This window comes from Alexandromys fortis, unplaced genomic scaffold (assembly GCF_014885135.2).
Source record: "Alexandromys fortis isolate MF-2015 unplaced genomic scaffold, M_Fortis_MF-2015_v1.1 scaffold_120, whole genome shotgun sequence".
In the NCBI taxonomy this organism is placed as follows: Eukaryota; Metazoa; Chordata; class Mammalia; order Rodentia; family Cricetidae; genus Alexandromys; species Alexandromys fortis.
In genome coordinates this window covers 5219722-5235255 of record NW_026067999.1, presented here as the reverse complement: position 1 = coordinate 5235255, position 15534 = coordinate 5219722, and the positions used below count along the sequence as shown (strand labels likewise).

The 15534-nt window shown below is 42.2% G+C and overlaps 1 long non-coding RNA gene across 5 annotated transcripts in view; it reads right to left on the bottom strand.

Annotated features, from left to right (window-relative positions):
* The window catches only part of LOC126512680 (uncharacterized), a 531499-nt gene that overhangs the window by 208560 nt on the left and 307405 nt on the right, over window positions 1–15534 (bottom strand). The gene's annotated exons all lie outside the window — the stretch shown is intronic.

The window sequence follows — 15534 nt, the reverse complement described above, 5'->3', positions numbered from 1 at the left end:
CTTCCCAATGTTTCATTTGTGGCTGAACACTCTGAAGACACATATACTCTACACTCTGGTCAACTGTGAGTTTCTGTCTCCACTACTGACCACGCAGAAGCTTCTCTGCTAAGGACTGAAAGCTATGCTCAACCACGGGTCTCATTCCAGTCTTAATTACTCACGTTCCACATTGTGTTGCATGTGAGGACTTTCAGACAGCCAAAAAGATGGGGAAACAGTCAGAGGATTTTAAAGAGGCCTGACCCAGAGCAAAGGTGGAGAGCTACACAAATGGAAAGCCAACACTGGTAGTCACATGGGGTTAATGAACACAACCTAGAGGCAGAGAGCTCTCTAGGCACAGAGTAGTCATGATGAGGATCTTGACTGCTTAGAGTTTGAAATTGTACCCCACAAAATGGGGGAATCATAGCAATCTGAGGCCCAAGGACAGAGAGGGAAGTTTGTAGTCTGGCAGGCACACCTACGATGATCTGTCAGTATGTCAGTCTTAAGTGCCTCTCCTTTCATATTTCTCAGGTGATGGGGGCAGCAGCATTCATATTCTAGTTTCTCTGATTTTTTTTTAAAAGTCTACATGCCCTTTAACTCGTAACTTAATTTGAAAAATTCACAGGTGATTTTTACTTTTTATTAATAAGAATAAATTATGTAGGGGGGGCAGGGAGATGGCTTGGTGGGAATATGCTCTTGCTGCCAAGCCTGAGGATCTGAGCTCAATCCCCTGAACCCACATGGTAGATTGACCACTGCCGGTTTGTACTCTACCCTATACATTCATAATGTACTATGTGTATACGCCCACAAGACACATACACACACACACATAAACTAAATGTAAATAAAAGCAAACACGTTATTGATCAGCCCATGCCTTCCTGCCATTTTTGCAGTAAGATGCTGTTCTTTGCAATAGGTTGTACTTGGCCAACACCTGGTGACATCGACTTACCCAAATCAATTTCCAAGTGATTCCACCTTGGCATGTGCTCTCAAAATGAAATAGCTCAAGATAAACTGCCACTTTACAAAATGGAATCACTTTAGGGAAAAGCACAGCCTGCTCTTCACTTGAGGAAGAACACAGCTTGCTCTTTAAACAGACCAAGATTTTTAACCATTCTCTTCATTTTATTGTTTCTTCTAGATTCTGCATCCAGGGGATTAATTGTGTGCAGGTAAAGCACTCCATCAATGTAATCCTAAATCAAGCCACTCCAGCTATTAAAATTACAGAGAGAGAGAGAGAGAGAGAGAGAGAGAGAGAGAGAGAGAGAGAGAGAGAGAGATTTGTAGTTATTCTGAAATACTCAGTACAAAAGATAGGTTTGGAGCATGGAAAATATTTGAAGCAGTTACTTTTTAGAATTAACATGCACATATTTCCATCAGGGTTGTTGAAATGTCCATTCTGAAGCCATAAGTCTGAAGTAAAGCTCTCAAATCACATTACCAACAGGTGATATTAATGCCACTGGCCTTGGAACCACGATTTGAATGAGCACATTTTGTATTTGTAATACAATATTTATAGCTGAAAATACATAATAAAAAGAATAGCTGGTGATAACTCACTCAATGTTAAGTGCTATGTGACATGGGAGCCTTCAGAAACGAAGAGTCAAAGCAACACGGGAACTGTATTTTTCTGGTCGGTTGCCAGAAGCATAATTGGAAGACAAGAGGTTATGCAGTGGCACTCCATAATAAGCTTGGAAAGCTTAGTAATGTCTGTTTGTTCCAACACTTCCATATGCCCCTGCATCTTTAGAGAATGGGACACTCCTTCCTCGGGGTCTAAAAGAATTCCTCCTTAGAGGTCTGCTTTAAGGCGGGTCACAGGATTCTTTTATACTCTGTTTCAGGAGAGGGGGTGAGGGAAACGTGAGCCGGATTCTCCTGCTTCAGCTGTTACCTCATATACAGGGATAGAATTTCAGGGGATAATATGTCCCAGAAGTCATCATGGCTCACGTGCTAGCATTGTTCTGGAACTGCAACAGGAAGATAGTAATGTGAACACAGAGAAGACCCTGTTGTTGGAACTTCTGATGAACTACAACATGTTAGAGCACTCTTTGATGACCCTACTATCGAGAACTTCTAAGTGCGACTCTCCTGCTCAAAGCCTTGTCCTTGGATCTAGCAGCACTAGAAATGACCCTAGAATGTAGCCTCTTTATCCCATTAATTAGAAAAACTTCATCTTAACAAGAATCTTGGGTGATATGCAGGCATAATGATTCTTGAGAAACATTTCTCTAGAGTATTATTGCATTAGTACAATAGAAAGAAAAAACTGGGAATATGCAGTATTCACAGAAGCTGGAAATAAGTTGGATCTTCTGAAACTTGAGTTTACAGGTATCTGGGAGCCATGCCACATGGTTGGAACTTGGGTTCTCTGGAAGAGCAGTAAGTATTCTTAACAGCTGATCCATTTCTCTAACCCAATTTCAAGTACAAGCCATTGACATCATTATATAATCAACACTGATTAAATGATTTTTTAAAAATCCGAAAGTAATTACACATATATGCTATTTTATAATTACAAATTGGGGCTACTGAATGTCTCAGCAGGTGAAGGCATCTGCTGCCAGCCTGCCAACCTGAGTTCAATTCCTGAGGCTGACATGGTAGTAGCAAATGGGATTTCAAAAAGTTGTCCTCCGACTTCTATACCCATGCTACAAAGAACACATGCACACACTTCATTACGATATATAATTACAATTTGTTTTCAGAAGTCTTTTCCTCATTGAATTTAATCAGTATCTTCTTATGGTCCCTGAAAGGCAGATATTGCTCTTTTACCTTTGTGGATAAACTTGTGTGTTTTGCTAAGGAAAGGGATGATGTTTTGTTCAACTTGTCATGATTTATACAGTTTAAGAAGGAACATCTACTTCCACGGGAGGTAGATGAACCTTACCCGTAGGATGAATTTGGTAGCCAACTGCTATTTGCTAGGCGGGCATTTTTAGGGGTGGCCTCCTCTACTCCTGGGAAGGTACTGCCCTTCGTAATTAGTGCATGATTTTGTAATGGTTTGTTTCAGCTGAGGCCCTTTGGAGAAAGAGGATCCCAAGGAGTCAGCAAAAATCCTGGGGGGGTCACTGATTCGTTCCTTTGGGGGACCTAGAGTAATACTAAAGTCTTCACCCTGAGGGTTTTGGTTTGCATCTTTTAGCATGAGATGTATGACCTTGATCCAAGCATGTTCTTTGCTCTGTCCTATTACTAGTAGTAAGTATGTATTCGTGTGAAGAGGAAAACAACTTGACTCTTTTGAATTTACTTCATGTCCTTAAGCCCACTAAATAGGAATTAAGCGATGCGGACATGGAGATTGCCATGAAGTGGGGCTACATATATTGTTGCAGTCTGTGTGAAAACCACGTATGTGTCATACAAGGATCTGCAGAGCTTTATATCAGTGTCGTGTCTCTTTAGAAAACTGCCAATGCCTACTGTTAGCGGAATTATTTTTCATTCGCTCAAAAAACATTCATTAAATACTTTTTTGGAACTCACAAAACAATGCCTCCAAAAGACGATGGGATTTTTGTCTTATTTTGTTAGCATGCTGAGTAACTTAATCTAAAGAAACTGGAAATGACTTGGAAATATTCTTATATTATATTCAATATCCTAGAGGAAATGAAATCTCTCTCTCCCTATCTCTCACCCACTCCTTCCCCACTGAATTTCCTCCTCACAGACTGCAAAGCTGCCAAAGGAACATAATTGCCATCTACCTCCCCCACAAGTCCTATTACCTAGCTTAAAAGACTGAAAGACTAGGGAATGAAGGAACAACTAAGTAGATGTCTATCTTCTATTACAAGATAATGTCTGTCTCTTGGGCTCATTACAATTCAATTACAATCTCATCAATCCCCCTAATAATCATTTCTAAGTCCCCAGAATTGCCACAACTCTCAATTCCCCGCCCCCATTGCCATAGAAAAAGTGTTGTAGAAATTGTGGGATTCTGTTCAGTGGACTGTTAACGGCTGCCATCTCCATGATTTTCTCCCATTTCATAGTAATAAATCTGTATGGTATCCTCCTACTTAGGCTTTGTCGATTTATTTCAGCAAGCCCTTCTCTCTTATGCCATAAGTGATCTATGGGCCTAACACCGAGTTAGAAAGTCATGAGAACTGGGGAGTGGATAGGCTTGAGCAGAGGGTAACTCACTGTGGTGAAGAAGGAAATAGAAAGTCTTTAAAGACAAGATTGTAATTCATAGAAGTCTGGGAGGAATAGGCGAGAATGTGACTGGGATAAATGAGGAGAGGAATCCCAAATTAAGGAAGTGACAGGAATGAATGTGTAAAGTTGACAATGAGCTGGAAGTTTCTGAGGAATGGTGAATTCACTCTGGTGTGAGTTTAGAGGAAAGTCAGGGAGTAGTTGACGATAAGGAGGTGTGTAGTGATTGCAGCGGCAGGCTGCATTCCGGCCCAGCTCCCGCACGGCTAGCTTTACCCAAAATAATTACACGGAAACTATATTCTTTTAAACACTGCCTGGCCCATTAGTTCCAGCCTCTTATTGGCTAACTCTCACATCTTGATTAACCCATTTCTAATAATCTGTGTACCACCACAAGGTGGTAGCTTGCTAGGAAAGATCTTAACCTGCGTCTGTCTCGGAGAGGAGAATCATGGCGACTGCCTGACTCGGCTTCTTTCTCTCAGCATTCTGTTCTGTCTACTCTGCCTACCTAATTTTCTGTCCTATTAAAGGGCCAAGGCAGTTTCTTTATTAACCAATGAAATCAACACAAAACAGAAGACTCTCCCACATCAGAGGTGGATACAGTCAAATTACAATTTTTATGGTATTATAAAGATCCTGGATACTTATCGTCTATACAGAAATCAAGATCAATTAGATACATAATTAATACTGATCAGGGTAATGAGTGACTCCATCAGATTTAAATGTGGGGAGAAAAATCTAGGCAGAGCATACAGAATGGCCTAGAAAAGAGAGGCTAGATACCCTAAGAGTACAGGTCGATTAGAAGGCTGTGGAATCACTGAAATAGAGAAGGTACCTGATTTAGGAGCTGCTTCTGAGAACCAGTAAGGTGTCTTGGCTGAGTGCAGGGAGAAGTTAAAGGTGCCTGAGGTAGAGGATCTGGTGGAGGATGATTGACAGTGTCATCTGAGAAAGGAATTTAGAAACAGGAGCAAAGCAGGGGTGAAGCTAACGAAACTGGTTCCTGACAAGTAGCAAAAGCACCTGCAGAGAATCTAGGGCGAACAGGAGTTAAAACCAGGCTGTGGCTTGTAAACACCTTATTAACGTCAATGTGTGTGTGTGGGGGGGGGGTGTTTGTATTTATAGTAAAGAAAGCAGGAGGGCCTTGCCTTAACTAAATGGCAAGTCAGTTATGTAACATGCTGGGCCTTCTGATGTAATATACTAGCAAGGACAGAAACACCACTTATGAAGGTCTTTTTGCCACAGATTCATAACCTGATTCTAACAGAACGTCAGGCAACCATGAACAGAGGGATTAGGTCACAACAAAAGAAGCTAACCTTTATTAAAATTGTCAGTGCTAAGCCTGGAGCTGTAACTCAATGGTAGAGCAAAAAGAGCCTCTGGATTCTACCCCAATACTTAAACAAAACACCCCAGGTTAAAAATGAGTAAACTAAAGGGACAGAACACTGCAGTGTGTGACCCTGAACAGTCTTAGATTGCACAGATCGTCATAAACAACAACAGCAAAAACAAAAACACTAGTGGGCTTACCAGGTCAGTTAATAAAGATGCTTGCTGCTAAGCTGTACAACCTGAGTTCGATTCCCTCGAGTCATCAAGGAGAAGCCGCAAACAAACGTTTACTAATTGTTCTCTGAACTCCACCACACTGGCCGATAAATAAATGTGGAAGATATTTAAAAACAGTTCATATTATCTCCATTTGGTTCCCATATCCCAGTTTTACTTCGCAGCTTTGGCAAGTTGTGGCACCCAGAAGACTATTTTGTCGGGCACCCTGCCCCATCACTGCTACTCACTGAGCCTGCGTGTACTTGCGCACGCATCAGCTGGGTGTATTTGTTCTGTATGATGCCAACAGGGAAAGATCTGGGTATTCTGCTCTGTGTTCTTAGATGGAAGTGCTGGCTTTAAGCCATTCAAAGACTTGACGCCATAGCTACAGGAGTTCCGGCTTGGATGTGAGTGAGGTGTACCAACAGTCATCCCTGTGTCTAGAAAAAAGTGGTTGGCATCTTCAGCCTCCACCCAGTTCTACGATGCAAAAAGCCTCAAAACCTGTCCCAACCGGGCTTAAATGGTACAAGCCTGAGAACAGTTGGGAATTCAAAGACAGACTGGGCTGCGTGGTGGGACCGGTCTCACTGCTGCCCTCCCCGCAATAAAAAGTAGGAGCCAGAGATTACAAATTAAAGTTTTGAAGTATAAACTATGGATTATTCCACTGCAGGAAGAAAAACTGCTTCAGTGGGGAAATATAAATTGTCTAGAGTAAAAGACATCCCTATAGGTCATTTGCTTCTTTGAGAGCTCTCTGGCTACTTGGAAAATCAGTGATAGCTAATAGTAATCCAAAACATAGTTGTTTGTAGACATCAGATTCTTTCTTGTCTGGGCGATGAGTGGAGCTCAAATCACCTTTCCTCACTTACTATGAACAGCTGGATTGGACTCAGTTACACACCCATTCTGCTGTTTGTCATCTGTAACTGTTTTCCTTGGATTTGTCTTTAACTTGGTTAATGCCTTAACCTTCCTCATTATTGATCTGAGTATTACCTGTAATACACATCTATTTTTGCATAGAAGAATCATGTTTTATTAGTTTAAAAGATGCTTTTACATGTGTAGGAGCCAAAACATGGTTAGGCTACCATATCGAGTCTAGTTTAACTCCCATATGTTTTCGGTAAACATGCAGAATCGAGAAAATAAGCCTATAGACCCACTTCCCACTATAATATTCGCAAGACACATACACACCACAAAATCTATATACACACACAACTCTGTAAAATAAGCAATAATGATTGCCATAAAACTGTTTAACCAGCATCCACATGCAAGAAGATAGTCTCTAATGTAGTAAAGGCACAGGCATGATGATGCATTAGCAGAAAGCATGCTTTTAGTTTAAAGTGTCTATGTTTGGGTCACTTCTCTATACCCAGGATTTCTTCAGGAATGTACCATATGTGGCTTTGGGGTATATAATGGTTTCTAAGCATTAGTACTATACCATTTTGGAACCGATTTTTTGTTCTCTTGCAATGGTCCTGTGTCTTGCAGGACCATATTTAGAAGCATCACTTGGCTTCTACTCCCTGAATTCTACTTCTGATAACTCCAAATGAGTCCAAACATTTCCAGTGGTCACTAGGGGTAAAGGTCACTGCCAGTTGAAATTATTGATCTATTTTATTAAAGTTTCTCCCAAAGAGCTCCTTAGAAAGAGCGACTCTCCTCTAAGGCAAGTGAATGCAGTAAATGAATATATAGCGATACACATGGGTCTCAGTAATAATATTGAGTGAACATATCAAGTTACAGAATTTTGTGTGTAGATAACTCTATGTAAATCTTAAAGCACAGCATCTATAGATTTCATAATGTATACTCTATATAGAATAGGAATATAAAACCATAAAAGTTATGAATAAATGTGTTACAATTTAATAAGCTGGATTTCGAGAAAAGAACAGGTTAACAGGAAAACCCAAGTATCTCTATAATATTTTCCCTTTTGGTCATAGGTCCTTTAATAGTTATTAAGAATTATAACGAAGAATTCATCTTCTCTCTTGTTCATATATTCTTCCGAGTTAGTTTGTCTTACAGTTGGTACATATCATTTCCCAAAATATCTTTTTTTACATTCTTATAACAAGCTTTTGATTAATCAAGAGTTTTAAAATGTTCCTAATTATTTTTGAGCAACTAAAATTCCACACTTGCCAAGAGAAAACTTTCCAGCCGTGAGTGCTCTTTTTAGTGACAGCAGTACAATGGAATGTTGTAGTTGGAAATTAGTACTGTGATAAATTTAAATATATGGGAGGACATGATTTTGAACTTAGATTCCTACGCCCCATTAAGCTCTCATTCAAATATAAAGGTATACCGATGCAAATTTTAGTGCACCAAGACTTGGAAAATTCATTACCCTCGTAATTGAGCAGAATTATCATGAAAATAATTCAGCACAAACAAAAATACAGTCCGGGCAAATTCTTATTCTTTATGTTGTTGAGGATACAGATGTTCATGATATCTTCATGTTGGAAACAGGACATGATAGTGTGTTACTATATTTCTTCTTTTATTTTTAATTATTTCTTTTTTATCTTTTGAGATATTAATTGCATCATTCCTCCCTCCAAATCCTCCTATATATGCCTCCCTACTCTTTTTCAAATTCATGGCTTCTTTTTTTGTCATTACATACATATATGTGTATATAAATGTTTGTGTGTGTGTGTGTGTGTGTGTGTGTGTGTGTGTTTCTACATACAGAAGTACAATCTGATCAGTCTGTATAGTGCTGCTTGCATGTAAGTTTTCAGAGCTAACCTTTGGTCTTGGATAAGAAGGAGAAGAGCTCTTCTCAGGAGAAGAACATTTCTCTCTCTCTTAGTATTTCTCGGTTGCCTGAGGCCTCCTGGGCTCTCCTCCCTGAATGGGTCCACATTAGCATGTCTATTGTTTTTGTCCTTGTTCAGCTTGTGTTACACAGTCACATTCATGAGACTTTATGGGTGTAGCTTCTGTCATCACTATGAGATACAATCACCAAACTCTCTGATCCTCTGATTCTTATTATCTTTCCACCCCGTCTTCTGCAATGTCTGCTGAACCTTAGGAAGGGGAGTTTTGTCCATGTATTCTTCGGGACTGGGCTCCACAAGTCTGCAGTTTGATTGGTTGTAGTTTTTTAATAATGATATCCTTATGTTGCAAAGAGAAGTTTTCTTAATGAGGGGTGAGGACTACATTTATCTGTGGGTAGAAGGACAAATATTTAGGAGGTAGTTAGGGAGTGTGCTGACTTAGTAAATGGCGGTTGTAGGCTCTCCATCAAGATCCATGACGTCACTAGCCCAGGGACGTTGGCTACGTTTCCAATACCAGGCAGGATTTTCCTTTTTTTGAGTGGGTCTTCAGTTCAATTAGAGAGCATTAGTTACCACCAAAGTGCCACTGCTGCTCTCTTGGAGTTATTGTGCCATTCGGGTTGTTGTGGCATCAGAGCTGAGTAGGACTGTGGTTAGTGCCATCCTTTGGAAACTTGGCTGGCACCTTCTGGTACCATGAAAGCTTGTCCTCCTGGAGGAAACTCAAATCACTTCTGTCTCAGGGGTCTCTGAACCCTATGTCTGAAGTATATGGTGTCTTCATCAGTAGGGATGTACCTTCTTCCATCTGTTGGGGGTGGCCAAGGACAATAGCAATACCTCGTAATGTTAGGGAGACCCTTAAACAACCCTGACCAGCACCTCAGAGAGGACTTCTTTGTGGTGGGTTTTCGTTAGAAGGTCTTTGACTCTTTGGCTCGTGGAGGAAACATTGTCAGGTCACAGGCAGGACGAGAGCATCACAATTCAGTCCAGTTGTTGAATCAATGTGTAAGCCTGTGGCTATTATAGAACTGAAAGGGCAAGATCGGTTCTAGGTGAGCGAATGGCAATAAGATGGACAGCAGGTTCAGATGCATGAACAGATGGCACTTGGAGTAGACTATGTCAATAGCAGGGACCAAACAAGCCAAAGCTCCTGGAATACTGGGAAGTTCTCTGCCTGCTTGCCCTTTAATACGTACATTGTATTGTCACCTGACAGGTCAATAGGGCTTTTACCAATGTGATGTTAAATGCCCTCCTTTTTATGGGGTGCAGACGAAGGAGTTACAGCATTTTCTCAGTTCATTATGGCCAATAATTTGCAATGCCTGATTTTTCTGATGTCATTGTAATAGGCCCAGGAGCTCCAACAGTCACAGCTCACATTGATAAATTTCTAAGGTGGCGCTTTTTCTACTTTTAAGAATAAGTTATTAGTCTGGGCTGTGTGGTAGTGTCAGACAGATGGTACTGTTCATATAGCCACTAAGGTACAGAACCGTCCTTCCTCCTTAAAATGGAGTCTCTTGAAGCAAAGGATAATCTGAAAAACCTGGTTTACATAGCATGGAATTACTTAGGGGAGGACACCCAGACTAATCCCAGCACCTCTAGTGTGACCCCTGGAAATCAGCCTATAAAAGCATGTGGACCTCTGGAAAAGTTAAGCTAGCCGTAGTTATGAAGTGGCTCCAGTTAGTCCAGAGGCAGCTTTTCCCAGCTCCTCAATGACTGTTTGATTGCTCTTAGCAGTTACTGTCACCAGAGGCCTATTCTCCTGGTAAACTTGATTCTTTGTGTCTCTCTGGTTTCCAGAGTAGCAATTTCTACTCTGACCCCAAGAGGAGTTAGTCAATTTTAGTTTCCTTCTTGTGAGAATGGAAATGGAAACTTCTACATTCTTATACATCAGAGTTAATCAGAAGGCATGCCCAGGACCCAAGTAGAGACAGGTGCTGAAAGCCAAGTGTGATTAGCCTTGGCCCATGAAGATCGTGACTATTGACTACTGCCAGCATTGGCTTGGTCTTCAAACCAACTTTTTATCCAAGACAGTTTTCTACAAATACAGCATTTTGTTGAATTGTTGGTCAAATTAACTATATTTTAAGAGAAGGAATCTTTAAGTGAGATTTGGCTTTATGATTGGAACCAGACTTGGTTTCTACTGTCAAATTCCAGTGGTCTTTTCAGTGGCAGAATACGATTCTTACTGGTTCTGTGTATTTTAGTTGTTAGTTCTTAGCTAAAATTGTTCCAGAACATGCTTCTGCTGGCTTATAAGTAAACCTCAGCTCCCACCTTACACGTTTTTAGCTCCTTGCATATCAATCAGAAGCATGTTCATAAGTTCTGAGCCGAGACCAACTGTTACCTGAGACGCTGATCTAGGAGCACCAGGCAGTAAATATGGTCAAGAATTGCAACTTTTTATTCAAATAAATAATTAAAATATTATACCTTTCTATATTGAGCCAATTTAATTAGCAGAGATTTAGGACAAAGTAGGACCAGTTACTGATGCCAGTACGCCAACTAAAGAGTTAAGTAATGGCGAAAGCAGAGAGAGGAGATTTATTCAGTGTTGTTACACTTGGAGGAGGCCAGATAAAGAGGTCTGCTGATTGCATGTCTGCTTTTGGAGTACTGACATGACATTTTGGCTTAGACAAAAAGCAAGACAGATGGCGCAGCAGTACTGGGGAAGGTGGAGGTTAGTTGACCACTGTCTCTCTCCTGATTTTAAAAGACCTTGTCACCCTAATTCTATGAGCTCAATCAATCTTATTTCTGAAAGATGGTTGTTTCTGCTCCAGGCATGGCCTCGTTATCAAAGGAACTATTTTTGTCTATGGGAGCCTACCATCTTGAGTTTCTTTATTTCCTAGAACTAAAATGGACAGCAAGCTTAGGGCAATGACTTCGCTCTGCTTTTTGCAAAAGAGGCAGGCAGACACAAAATGAAGACAGAGGTGCCGGTCTTTCGTACCATGTTTACTTGTCATGGGCCAAGTGAGTCAATGCTTTTTAGTACAAGTACCGTGTAAGTGCCTGCTTCAGTTTTGTCAAGACCAGTCCCTAAGTCCCTGTTAGCGGTCTTGAGGTGGGAGAGTAGGGGTGTAGAGAAAATGATATCAGTATTCCTATATAAAAGAAGACAATTGGCAGAAACATTGGAAGCATCTCTGGCCATGGACTGTTTGTGACAGCACAGAGCATGCGTGAGAAAAGCCTGAAAGGTCTCCAGGACAGGGACAGGAGCTATAGAATCTAAGAAGGATCAAAACTCATGAGTCACAAGACTTTTGAGTGTCTGCCTTCCCAGCTTACAAGTTCACTTCTACCCCTGAAGTTCCCTTTTATTTCTTAATGAACTATTTCTATTTCTATAACCATCCGTGTATTCCGGCCCGGTTTATTGTGCTAGGACACAAAAGAATGGGAATCTCTGCAGGTGTTCTGTAAATGCCAATTCACACCTATTACAGTCTTGTATTCAGGTGGTTTGAAAAATCAAAACAGCATCATCATTCTTATTTTTTCCTGTTGTTACTGGTAATTGGGGGTTCCCACTTGGAAGTTCTTATTCTTCTGAACAAAAGAATTTACAAACAGACTCAAAACTAAGGTCAGGAACAGTGTTCATAGAGTTTGAGAGAACAGCACCAGCTAGGTGAGAGGAAGAAAAAGTAATATTGACTATCTGCTCTCTTTCTTTCTTTCTTTGAGATAGGATATCATCCTATGGCACAGAATATTATAGAGTTTACTATATATCGCAGGTTTACCCCAAACCTTCTTTGATTCCCTTTCTTAGCCCCCCAAAGACTGAGATTACAGGGAATAAGCGACTAGCTACCTAACACTATAATCCACCCATCTTAACTGGGTGCACGTTTCCCCGTGAGAACATTTGGTTTCAGAGACATTTATAGTATCATCATGATGGCAAGGTTTTTTTGGTTGGTTGGGTTTGTGTGTGTGTGTGTGTGTGTATGTGTGTGTGTGTGTGTGTGTGTGCTTATAGAGAGACCAGGAATATACTGTGAAACACAGGGTAGTTAGTTTTCTACACCAAAGGATTTTTTTCAAAATATTGTCTGGGGACTCTGGACTGGAAGGCCCAGGCTGACCAACTCAGCTGCCATCTGGGCCTGGTCCACCTCAACATAGACTCCCATCTACGAGCTACTGGAGCGCATGGAGGAGCTGGTCCTGCAGAACCAGATGGCATTACTGAATAGGGTCAGTCCTAGGCCAGCCAGCTGGCCCCCAACATATAGTCATGCTGGCTGCTGCAGCTCAAGCTGCTTGCCCTGCTAGGAGATAGAGATTGCCAGGTGGTGGCCCGGCCTCCAGGCTCCAAGCACAAAAGTCAAGCCCAGTGAGCCTTGGATGGTAGACATCAAAGACAGGGAGGTGAGTAGCAGCCTGGAGCTCTCACAGGGTGTTCCCCAGATAGCCTGCCTAACCACAACATCACCCTGACTCCAGGCAACAGCAGGATGTCTCAGACAAGTCTTAAAAATGGCCACCATTTATGGTGCTTCAGAAACCAGAAACCTTGAACTAGACCAATGACTCATTGCAGTGAATATTTACACGTAAAGTTGTGTACTGTCTGACACACTGCATGACAAACCCATATGTGATGTAGAGGGGAAAGATGGAAGAACAGAGTAGGGAGGGCACAGTGGAGAGAGGCGGGACTAGCGGTGACAAGTGCGAGAGAAGCCGAGGGGGAAGGAGGAATGTGTTGTTGCTGAGTGGGCCCGACATGCTGTTGTCCAGCAGCATGGAGCTTTCACAGATTCAGCCCCCCAAAACGCCCTTCCAAACTGCGCAGTCGCCCTAGCTCTGAGCAACAATGGGAAGTCTGAGGTGAAGAACTGTTCATTCTCTGGAGTGGGCCTCCTCAAAGACCTCTATGGTCTGTGCTAACTCAGGAGGCTGTGTTGATGCCTGTGGTCCACTGCACCATGAAGTGTTGAAGTTGGAGGATTATGTCCATGATCTGGGCCTTCTCTGAAGCCATGTGGATGTCTGAGGCCTGTGCTACTTCTGGAGACCAGGTGGACATCCATCGTCTGAGCTGCTACAAGAGGCCATATTAATGGTCCAGGGTTCCATCAGGGGCCATGTTGATGTTCATGCTTGTGCTGCTGCTGAGGGCTATGTCTGGGTCTGTGATACCGGAGCCAGGGCCCGTGCTGATGTCTGTGGCCTGTGTTACAACCAAAGGCCATGCAGATGATGGTGGTCCGTGCTGCTCTCTGAAGCCATGGTGATGTCTGTGGGCTGTGTTACCACTGAAGGCCTTGGGGATGTCTGTGGTCTATGCTGCCGCTGCCCAAAGCTGTGTTGATATATATGGGCTGGGCCACCACCAGGAACCATATTTGTGTCAGTGTCTCTCTTAGTTAGAATTTCTGTTGCTGTGAAGAGACACCATGACCACAGCAACTCTTAGAAAGAAAAACATTTAATTGGGGCTGGTTTAGAGTTCAGAGGTTTAGTCCATTAGCATTATGGTAGGAGACATGCTGGCAGACATGGTGCTGGAGAAGGAGCTGAGAATTCTATATCTTGATCTGTGTGCAGCAGGAGTCTGTCCCACTGGCCAGACATGAGTTTATAAGACTTCAAAGCCCGCCTACACGGTGACTCACTTCCTCCAATAAGGCCATATCTACTCCAGAAGACACATCTTCGAATAGTACCAATCCCTATGGGCAAAGCGTTCAGACACATGAGTCTACGGGGACCATTCCTATTAAAACATCACAGTGTCCTGTGTAGTACCTGGGACCACGTTGGTGACCTTGGCCTGTGCTGCTGCTAAGGATGATGATGGTGTCCATGCTCTATGCTGTCACCAGAGACGGTGCGGAAGTCTATGAGTCATGCTCCTGCTGACTATAAAAGGCAAGACAGCTACTTTCACAGTGGCATTAATGACTGTGAACTCACAATTGAGAGAGAGGGACAGAGAAGGATTCTGTGCCAACTCCTACCCCCACCTCCACCCCCAAAAGTTAACAATCTACACAGGAAGGCATCAAAGAGAACTCTTAAGAGTTGTGATAAGGATGCTGAAGTGAAGCTCTCACAGTTGATGACTTCTGGCAGGGATGTGGTTTGGGAAGGACTCAAGTTTCTTTAAGGGGCTGGTCACGGGAGTTTGACCATGCTCCAGGGTTATATGGGCAACACATTTGGACTCGTTTTTATTTTTCATTTTTTCTCCTGTTGCGGGGGGGGGGGGAAGGGCGGAGGTCGCAAGGGGAGGGGGCAGACCTGGGAGGACTGGGAAGTGAGTGTTATTTGGTACATGGTATGAAATTCCCAAACAATCAATGAAATTAGTACTTTGGAAAAACGTCTGGTCCAACATTTTTTTAGGTTAGAGTTAGGGTTATGAAACCCGCTATAACCTGAGAAACTAGCACCCATGGACTCCATCTAAGGCTGTACTAGGACCATAATGATGTTGCCCTTCTCAGCTTTCTAACTTATTATCTCTTTCCCATTTTCTTGTGGGGCCAGTCCTTGGACCTGGGATATTGTATATACTTAGGCAAATATCTTGTCATTGAGCTTCAAAACCCATCCCCCACTTTTGAGAAAAGTCTCACCGTGTAGCCCTAACTGACCGAAATTGCCTTCTGTAGACCTGTCAGGCCCCAAACTCTCAGAGATCTGCCTGCCCCTATCTCCTGCTTGCTGGAATTAAAGGCTTACATTGTCGCACCCAGCCCACCCAGGCTCCTTTTTTTTTTTAAGCTAAAACAACAAATATATTTTAAAAGTATCTTTTTTTTATTGAGAATAAGAAAAAAAAAGTTTCCGCCTCCTCCCAGCCTCCCATTTCCCTCTCCCTCCCCCC